This window comes from Echinops telfairi, unplaced genomic scaffold, assembly GCF_000313985.2.
Source record: "Echinops telfairi isolate 266 unplaced genomic scaffold, ASM31398v2 ScPeMD7_7424;HRSCAF=8462, whole genome shotgun sequence".
In the NCBI taxonomy this organism is placed as follows: domain Eukaryota; kingdom Metazoa; phylum Chordata; class Mammalia; order Afrosoricida; family Tenrecidae; genus Echinops; species Echinops telfairi.
In genome coordinates this window covers 50,632,733-50,642,136 of record NW_022111324.1, presented here as the reverse complement: position 1 = coordinate 50,642,136, position 9,404 = coordinate 50,632,733, and positions in this window count along the sequence as shown.

The window sequence follows — 9,404 nt, the reverse complement described above, 5'->3', positions numbered from 1 at the left end:
TGATGAGGGCAACAAATGTATAGATGTGCTCTACACAATTGATCTATGTATTGTGATGAATTGTATGAGCCCCAATAAATTGATTAAAAAAAAGAGATGGGAGAGGCTCAAAGCTTCATCCTCACAGCCCAAGTCCCACATAGGAGATCTGACAGCTGTCACCTGCTCCCCGGGAAGCAAGCCTTAATTGCTTGTCCCAAGAGAGCTGATATTGGTGAAAAACAAACCCAATACCTCACAATGAACGAGTGATCGCAGAATTGCAATAGATATACATACTCGGAAACCGACAGAACCTCCACATTGGATCCTGTGTGTGAGAGGCATTATCATGATAGGGAACACCAAGCGGAAGCCTTTAGGACTTCCCCCATCTAGGAAAATAGTAAGCCAGAGCATGAGCACCTTCCTAGAGGGACGGCGAAGATGAATGCCACCATGAAGGATGCAAAGAGGTGTTTCTCACCACATCCCCATCCAACTCACTTATTTGGCCTGGGGGGGTGGGCATGGGGGCGGATTTTGGAGAATGACAGTATGCACTTAACTAGCTGGTGACTCATGGGCTGCTGTCAATCTGGCCTGTGCCTTTTTATTAATTCTAGTTTCAAAGGATCACCAGAAACTGTTTACCTTCAGAAGGCAAGGCTAACGGTTCGCCTGTATTTCCCTACCTAAAGGATGCAGCAACGCTCTAGCACTATGCTATCATTTGAGTCTACAGGGACCTTGACCGTATCTTTCCCTTCAGCAAGACTTCTCACCGGTCCATCACATTGATGCCATTAGGCTGACTGGGCCTTGGAAGGAAGAGGTATCGATGATTCTAAGACGTTTGTATGCTATAGGCTGGGACTTGCAGCAACAATTCAAGCACCTTCCACCTCAGTGATATTTCTAGGGGTCTAGTGGTATAGGGCATGTCAAGATATTCCTCATAACATGAAGGACAACTTAGTGCATCTGGCCCCTCCTACAACTGGGGGGAAAGGCACAATGTCTGGGGACTTCCAGATTTGGAGGCCACGTATGCCTTGCTGGGGGATGCCACTTCAGTCCACCTGTCAAGCCACATGAAAAGCTGCTTGTTTTAAGTGAGGCGCAGAAGAAGAGAAAGCTCCGCCCCCGGTCCAGGCTGTCATGTAAGCTGCTCTGCCACCCTCTGCAGGTAGCAACTGTCCTCTTGAGAAACAGCTTTTTGGCTTGCTCCTGGGCCTTCCAAGAGACTGAACATCTCACCATGGGCTGCCGAGTCAGCATGTGGCCTGAGATGCCCATCATGAACTGGCTGGTGTCTGACCCACAGTGACCTAAAGCCAGTGCTCACAGCAGCACTCTGTGTTAAATGGAAGTGGTGTATACAAGACGGGGCTCAACGAGGTCCTGAAGAGACAGGGAACTTGCCTGAGGAAGTGGCCCAAAGTGCCCATCGCCTTCACTGCGATCACCTTCCCTTCCCTCTCCCCGCCGACTTCTAGCTCTGTCCTCGAGGGGAGTTCCTGATGATCAATCAACTGGGGAAGAGAAAACTCTTCCCTGGCTTGCAGATGGTCCCACCTGATATGCAGGTGCCACTCGGAAGTGGACCGCAGCAACGTTACAGCGCCTTTCTGGACTTCCCTGAGGGATACAGGGGAAGGAAAATGTTCACCCACTGGACAGAACTTTAAGGAGTGCACCCGGTTGGTCATTTTACTTGGAAGGAGGGATGGCTAGACGTATGGTTTTAAACTGATTTCTGGGCAGTGGCCAATGGTTGGACTCGATAGGGATTTGGAAGAAACGTGATTGGGAGATTGCTGACAAGGAGGTCTGAGTAAGAAGCATGTGGACAGACTTCTCCGAATTGGCCAAAGACGTGAAGATTTGTGTCTCCTGAGACTTCTCACCCAAGGGTGGCCTCAACACCCTCTTCAACACAGAGGGACTTTACTGAAGCGGAAAGGACAATTCCTTCTGTGGATACCAGTCCATCTCTTTCCCCAGCCCCTTCTGTGATTGCACGGCGGAATGAAGAACAGCGTGGCCATGGTGGCAACCGGAAGTTATTCATGGGCTCAGCAACACGCCTTGGCACGCACCGGGGCTGACTTGGCTACTGCCACTGCCGAGTGCCCAATTTGCCATCAGCAGAAACCAGGCAGAGTCCCAGCTACGGCATGTTCCTTGGGCCAAATCAGCAGGTTGGACCCCTTGCATCATGGAAAGGGAAGAGTTTTGTTTTTACTGGAATCAACGCTTAGCCTAGCTGCAGATCGACCTTCCCTGCATGCAAGGCTTCTGCCCAAACTCCCACCCGTCCTGGTACAGAACATCATCTCCCCCGTCAGGGTTTCCCACACAGCATTGCTTCAGGTCAATGAACTCACTTCCAGCAAACCAAGTGTGGCCATGGGCCTTCCTCATGAAATTCACAGGTCTCACCGTGGTCTCCACCATCCTGAAGTGGCAAACTTGGTAAAACAATGGAGTGGCCTCCTAAAGGCATAGTTACGGTATGGTACCAGTTAGGCAGCAGTCCTTTGATGCCCAGGGTCAGTTCTACCCTGCCCTATAAAGCTGACATGAGTCAGCATCCACTCAACGGCAGTGAGGGAGAGCAGGGTTGGAGTCATGGTCTCCAAAGGCTTCGTCCCGTTCGAAACTAGCAGCAGTGTGTGGAACTACCTCTTCTATAGCCAGGATGTCTAGATCCAAACATCAAAGGGTAAGAAATGAGATTGGCACCACTCACTCAGACCACGTGACCCACTCCCAACCTTTGGCTTGCTGCTGCTGCAGTTCTGGGAGACTAGAAGATTTAGTTTTTAAAGGAAAAAAGCCCCCACCAGGTGAGACCACAGTGATTCCATTGATTGGAAGCTGACTGCCTCCCATCTACAGGAAAAGAAGGGAGTTACTGAATTGGCTGATGTGATTGATCTGCTTACCCAAGGGAAATCCGATTGGTATTACAAAATAGAGGTGAAGAAGTGTTTGTCTGGATACGGGAGCTCCTTAGGACATATCTTAGGACTGTGCTTAAATTTAACGGTAAGCTACAGCAACTCTGTTTTGACATGACTGTTAATGGCTCAGACCCTTCAGAAATAAAGGTTTGGGTCAGAGAACCCTGACCAGCTGAGATGTGTGCCGAGAGCAAGGGGCCTGTGGAAAGCTGATGGAAGAAGGGAGTCCTACCCACCAGCTACACTCATGGGACCAGTTGCAAAAGCAAGGACTGCAAACATGTTTCATATTCTATCTCGTGTTATCTATGCATATGTGCAGAAAGAGAGCTGTACAAGGATCTGGATATACATAAACGCACATGTAATGCCCTCATGGCTTTCCCTCCCGAATTTTATTACTTATTATATGAAGGTAAATAAAGACGTTTGACTACTGGGATTCCAGTTATCCTACACGCAGGGTTTTTTCCAAACAAGACATGTTTAAGCATGCTCTGTGACCAGTGGATGGCTACAGACCTGTTCTCTCAGTAACGCCCTGGTCTTAGTGTCATTAAAACGCCTTAAAAAAAAAGGTCCAATAAAATAGTGTCTTCCAAGAGGAGCGGCTGGGCCAGCTAACTTCATGGCAGGGGCCAATTCAAAGGCTCTGGCTGCTGTATTCTCTGACTCCAAAGGGATCATCAGGGAGATTTCTTGAAAGGCACAGATAGCCATGGACTTGCTAAGAAGATGTTTTTAGAAAATCTAAAAGTTCATTGATGGGGGGAGGGGTGGAAGCTAGGAAAATTGTGCTCAGGAATTTTTCCCCTCCATCTTTTTCTTTTTCTTTTCTTCTCTTTTCCCCATCGTGACCAGGCAAAGGCTGTCCCACGAGACTGTCCTATGAGTGAGGAAGACCTCGCTCCATCCAGCCCTCGTCTTGCCCCTTCAGACCTTCTTTCTGTTTCCCAAACTCAAAGAACATTGTGCTAGTCTGGGTAGACTAGAGAAACAACTTCATAGACACCCACATGTGTATAAGAAAGAGGTTTATATACAACAGCAATTGAAGATTGAGAAAATATCCCAGCCCAGTCCAGATCAAGTCCATAAGTCCTATAGTAGCCCATATGTCTGACAACAATCTATAAGGTCCTCTTCAGATTCACAAATCACATGCAATGATGCCGAATGCAGGAAGATCACAGGCCAGTGGGTTGGAAGTTTTGTGGATCCAGTGGCGTTGTAAGCATCTCAGTGCTTGCAAGGGGCTCTACGTGCCTTCTCCAGCTCCAAAGTTCTGGTAGCATCGGGGTAGGTCCATGTGGCTTCTCCAGCTCCCAGGGCATAGTGACATGTGTCTTGTCAGTAGAGCATCTCCAAAGGAGTGAGCAGAGAGAGAGCGTGTGTCTCCTGCCTCCATGAAGGAATACAGGATTTCCCAGAATCCTCAGGAGAAGGCCATGCCCACACCGAGGCCTCATTGGCTATGATCCTATTGACAGACTAGACTCCACCCCTACACTCTTAATCCTCTCAAATTGACACCAGATTAGGTAACAACCACGAACATTCACAGGAAACACAACGTGTGTCCTTCAAAGATGCCGGCTTCCATCCGGACATGGCAGAAATCGAAGAGGGCAGAATTCTTCAGAGCAGGGTGGTGGTGGTTGTGCTGTTGACTTGGTTCTGACTCACGGGGACCCTGGAAACCACAGAAGGAAACACTGCCCATCTCCGCACCATCGCACGATGGTTATGTTGGAGCTCCTTGTGGCAGCCGGGGGTCCTGTCTATCTCTGCCAGGCCGTCTTCTTTTTCACTGACACGCTACCAACCCTGTTCTCCTCCCGGGACGGGTCACCGCTTCCCCCGAAGGAACATTCTGGCTGTACTTCTTCCAGGACAGATGTGTTTGTTCTGGCCGTCCACGATACTTTCAGTATTCTTCATTAACACCGTAACTCCCATGTGTCACTTCTTCTGTGGCCTCCTTATTTGTCCGGCTTTCACATGCTTGGGCTACTAGTTGCAAGAACCCATCAGCTGCTTAGAAGAGAGTTTCTGTTTTTCAAATTGGGCTGATAACCCAACTGGGTCAGCAGTTTGAAACCACTAGCCACTCCTTGGGAGAAAGATGGGGTTTTCTGTTTCTGTCAAATGTTAGTCTAGAAACCCAAAGAGGCAGTTCTACCCCATTCTAAAGAGTCAGAATTGACTCAGTGGCAGTCACTTTGGGGTGTGTGTGTGTGTGTGTGTGTGTGTGTAAGTTTTACAGCCTCAAAAACCTGAAGGAGCAGTTCTACTCGGCCCTATAGGGTCACCATGAGTTGAAATCCACTCACAGGCAGTGGGATTGGTTTGGGACTTTGGAGCAGATCTGCCCAGTGCCATTTGTCACTGATTTTTGGAAACAGTTCTATTGACATATAATTCACATACCTCGTGATCTCAAGGTATCGATGGGATCAAAGACCCAGAACAAAAAATCATATCATTGTGAATGGGGGCAGTGCAGAGTGGAGACCCAAAGCCCATCTGTAGACAATTGGACATCCCTTTACAGAAGGGTCACAAGGTAGAGACAAGACAGTCAGGGTGCAGTACAACACCGATGAAACATACAATTTTCCTCTAGTTCTTTAATGCTTCCTCCCCTCCACTATCATGATCCCAATTCTACCTTACAAATTCAGCTAGACTAGAGCATGTACATGGGTACAGATAAGAGCTGGAAACACAGGGAATCCAGGACAGAGAACCCCTCGGGATCAATAATGAGAGTAGCGATGCCAGGCGGGGAAGAAGAAGGTAGGGGGATAAATGGGGAACTGATCACAATGATCTACATATAACCTCCTCCCAGGGGGATGGAAAACAGAAAAGTGGGTGAAGGGAGGGATCAGACAGTGTAAGACATGACAAAATAATAATAATTTACAAATTATCAAGGGTTCATGAGATAGGGAGGGGAAAGAATGAGCTGATACCAAGGGCTCAAGTAGAAAGAAAATGTTTTGAGAATGACGATGGCAACAAATGTACAAGCGTGCTTGACACAATGGATGGATGGATGGATTGTGATAAGAGCTGTACAAGCCCCCAATAAAATGATTTTTTTAAAATCATACAATATTCTAAAAAATTGTATTCTAACAAATTTGAAAATCGAGGGGGGAAATGGATAAGTTTCTAGAAATGCATTATTTGCCTGAATGACCACAGAATGATGTTGAAAATCTTAACAAGCCTATCACAGGAGAAGAAATAGATCTTGTCACTAAAAAACTCTCAGCATCAAAAAAAAAATCGCATCTTTCAGTTCAATGGCTTACGTATCCTACCAGGAGCCGTGCGCGTGTGACTTCTTGACTGCTGCTCCCAGCAGTGCTGATTGTGGGTCCAAGGACAATGAGACCACTGGGCAATTGCAGTCTTTGCTCCATTTACCACGGTGTGTATTGGCCCCGCTGAGGGCTGCTGGGCGCCCTGTGTTGAGGTGTGATTCCTCATGAAGCTGTAGACTGTGATTTTCATCCGTGAGCGCTACGAGTCCTCACCTCCAGCAAGCAAGGTTGTGTCGTCTGCTTCCTGCAGGTGGTTCCGAGCCTTCCTGAGGCTAAATTCTTCTTCACATCGTCCAGCTTCTCCAATGATCTGTTCATCATATCGTTGGATGAACACCTTTGCTGACTTCGCACGGCCTAGTATGCCCTTTTTCTGTTGGAAAGGAACTTGGTTGGTGTACTGGGCTGCCTGTGGGTGCCTCACCTCAAGGTCAGCAGCTTGGCTCCCCAGGACAAAGAGGCGGCTGGCTCCTCCTGTAAAGGTTTACAGCCTCAGAAACCCCAAGGAGCGTCTCTCCTCCGTCCTGAGGGTCATTCTAAGTCAGAGTGACTCAGTGGTATGTGTACCTTTGATATTTGGTATTGATCTGTTTGAATGACTGCCCCTCGGTCAAGGTATAGGCTCCGCATGAACACTGGAGTGCTCTGGACTTCCAGTTCTGCACAGTATTAACCATCGTGTGTGATAGCCCAGATAGCCGGATGCCTTTGTATAGTCGTCCATAAGACACAGGAAAATGTCTTTCTAGTGTTCTCGCTGTCAGCCGAGCACCGTCTCACTTCAGTGTTGGCAATCCTCCTGCCGTGTCCTCCTTGGACTCTGGCTTGAACTTCTGGTCCCTCTTGGTCGATGGACTACTGCCACTGTCAACTGACTTTCGTAAAATTTTACTTGCACGTGACATGGATGACGCAGCTTGACAAGCTCTGCTTTCTGTTGAGTGACTTTTCTTCGGGCACAAGTGTGGCTTTCTTTCAGTCAGTTATCCAGGTAGTTGTCTGCGACATTTCTTGGCATAACAAGGGAGCGCTCTGGCATGCATCCATTTGGGGAAAGACCAGAGATGCAAAGACAGGACTTCCAGGAGTATGGAGATCTAGAGAGAAGACATGTCAGAAAAGGAATCGCTTCACAGTTCTCAATGTTTAGTGAAAGTCTCTATGGTTTTGAAGCAGCACTCTTTGACTTATCCCTGTAAAAGATAAGATGCAAATAGGGCCAGTATCTCACAAGCTGTGCGGTTGTTAGTTGTGTCTTGTTACGTGCAAGGAGGACTTCATAATAGTTTTGATTTAAAGATGATCTGTGACTCAAAGAGACGGGTACATGTGACAAGTTGACAAGGAGTGGACGGTGAAAGTTAGGAGGTTTTTTTAAATAAACGTGGCTAGTCATTATTATCAGTGGTTTGGGAGATATTATATCATCTTTTTTTCTTTTCATTTTGAAAAGGGAAATTTCCTTGGGCGTGTGGATGGTATCCAATAAATATGGATGCTCAGTTACAGCTCACCCTCTTTGAATCCTGCATCCAGCTTATCTTCTCACCTCTGGTTCTTGGGCTCTGAATCAACAGCCTGCTCTCTGATCTGCTCACCTGGAGTTTGTCAACCCCGGCAACCTGATGCCTGACCCACAGATGTGGGAATTGCGACCCTTTACACACAAAGTATGTTCTTGAAATCTATGTATGTATGTATCTATCTCTCTATCCACCAATCATCTATCTGCTGGTTTTGATCTTCTAGAGAACTCCACCTGAGACAGTGGGAGTGATGGATTTCAGGACAGAAGATTCCCCGAGCTTTGGGTCTGCGCTCTTTGTTGCGCCACCCACCCATTTGGTCCATCTGGTCACCACTCCTACGCCTGGCTGCAAGGAAAGACACCAGCTGGCCGCTCCCTCTGGGAGAGGAGACCCCACAGGAAATCTAGGTGGTCTTCTGCCCTGTGAGACCTAGACAAGGGGCCTTATCTTTCCTGCTGCAGGCACCTTTCCTTCCCGGCCCCAGGTGCTCAGACCCAATGCATTCCAGGAAGCCGGCTCAGAGTGATGACACCAGGCCCCAGGGGAGACAGCTGGAACTGTCGGAATGTTCGGTGCCACATCACTGCTCCAGGAATGCCAAGAACCTGGCTGACCACCATTGCCAGCTTTTCGAGCCCAAAGAGGACCTTTTAAGATCGTCTTGCACATGTAGTATCTTGGTCACGATCTCCTGTCAGTCCTCAGCTCTTTCCTGGGGAAAGTCCAGCTTGTGCTTGTGCGGAAACCCCTTCCTCGGGCAGTACAGAGCCTCCCCTCCCCCCGCCCTGGGGAAAGCCCCCGTGGTGCGCTGGCCACTCCTGACTCAAAGGTGGACTGTTCACTTCTCCATGTGCCTGCTCCCCTCCTCCTGGTGGGAGAAAGTGGAGAAATGGTGGTCCCAATGGGTGGGAAGCTGCGGATCCTCCACTCACAGCCAGAGTGCCCACTCCTCGCCTGGAGCCCTTTGACTGCATCGGGGAAGTGACTGACAGCCATGCGGTTCTTGAGGGCCAGGACTGGCCCAGGACAAAGGTTGACTGAAGGTTCTGGGCCTTTTAAAGTAGGAAAACAGATGGCTGGTTGGGAAACCCCATAATGGGTAACAGAGGTGTGAGCTTGTGATCAAAGAGTGAGTCTCGGTTCAAACATCATCAGATAGGACAGAGACCAATGAGTGGGAGCTACGGAGAGGCAGGACCCAGTTAATAAGGCCACCATCTACATGCTGTGTTCTCTCACTCATGCGTGCAGTGTTTATTCACCGAGGGCCCACTGTCCACACTCTTCCAGGCTCTTGAGATGCATTCATACTTATAACGATCCTCTGCCCTCATGGAGCTTCTAGTTTGGTGGAAGAATGACAAATTGATAAATCTGATCAATAAGGAAGCCATAATTGCATCTCAGAGTTCATATATGTCTATTAGAAAAGTGAGGATGGACTATCAAGGGATGGAAGGGTCAGGGAATGAAATTTGAAATAAAAGAATCAATTCTTCATGTCTTCTTCTAGAAGATGAGCATGAAAAAATCTTACAAAACCAACAAGCTATTGTGAGCTTTAAATGAGGTCATGTAAGAGTCTTACCTTA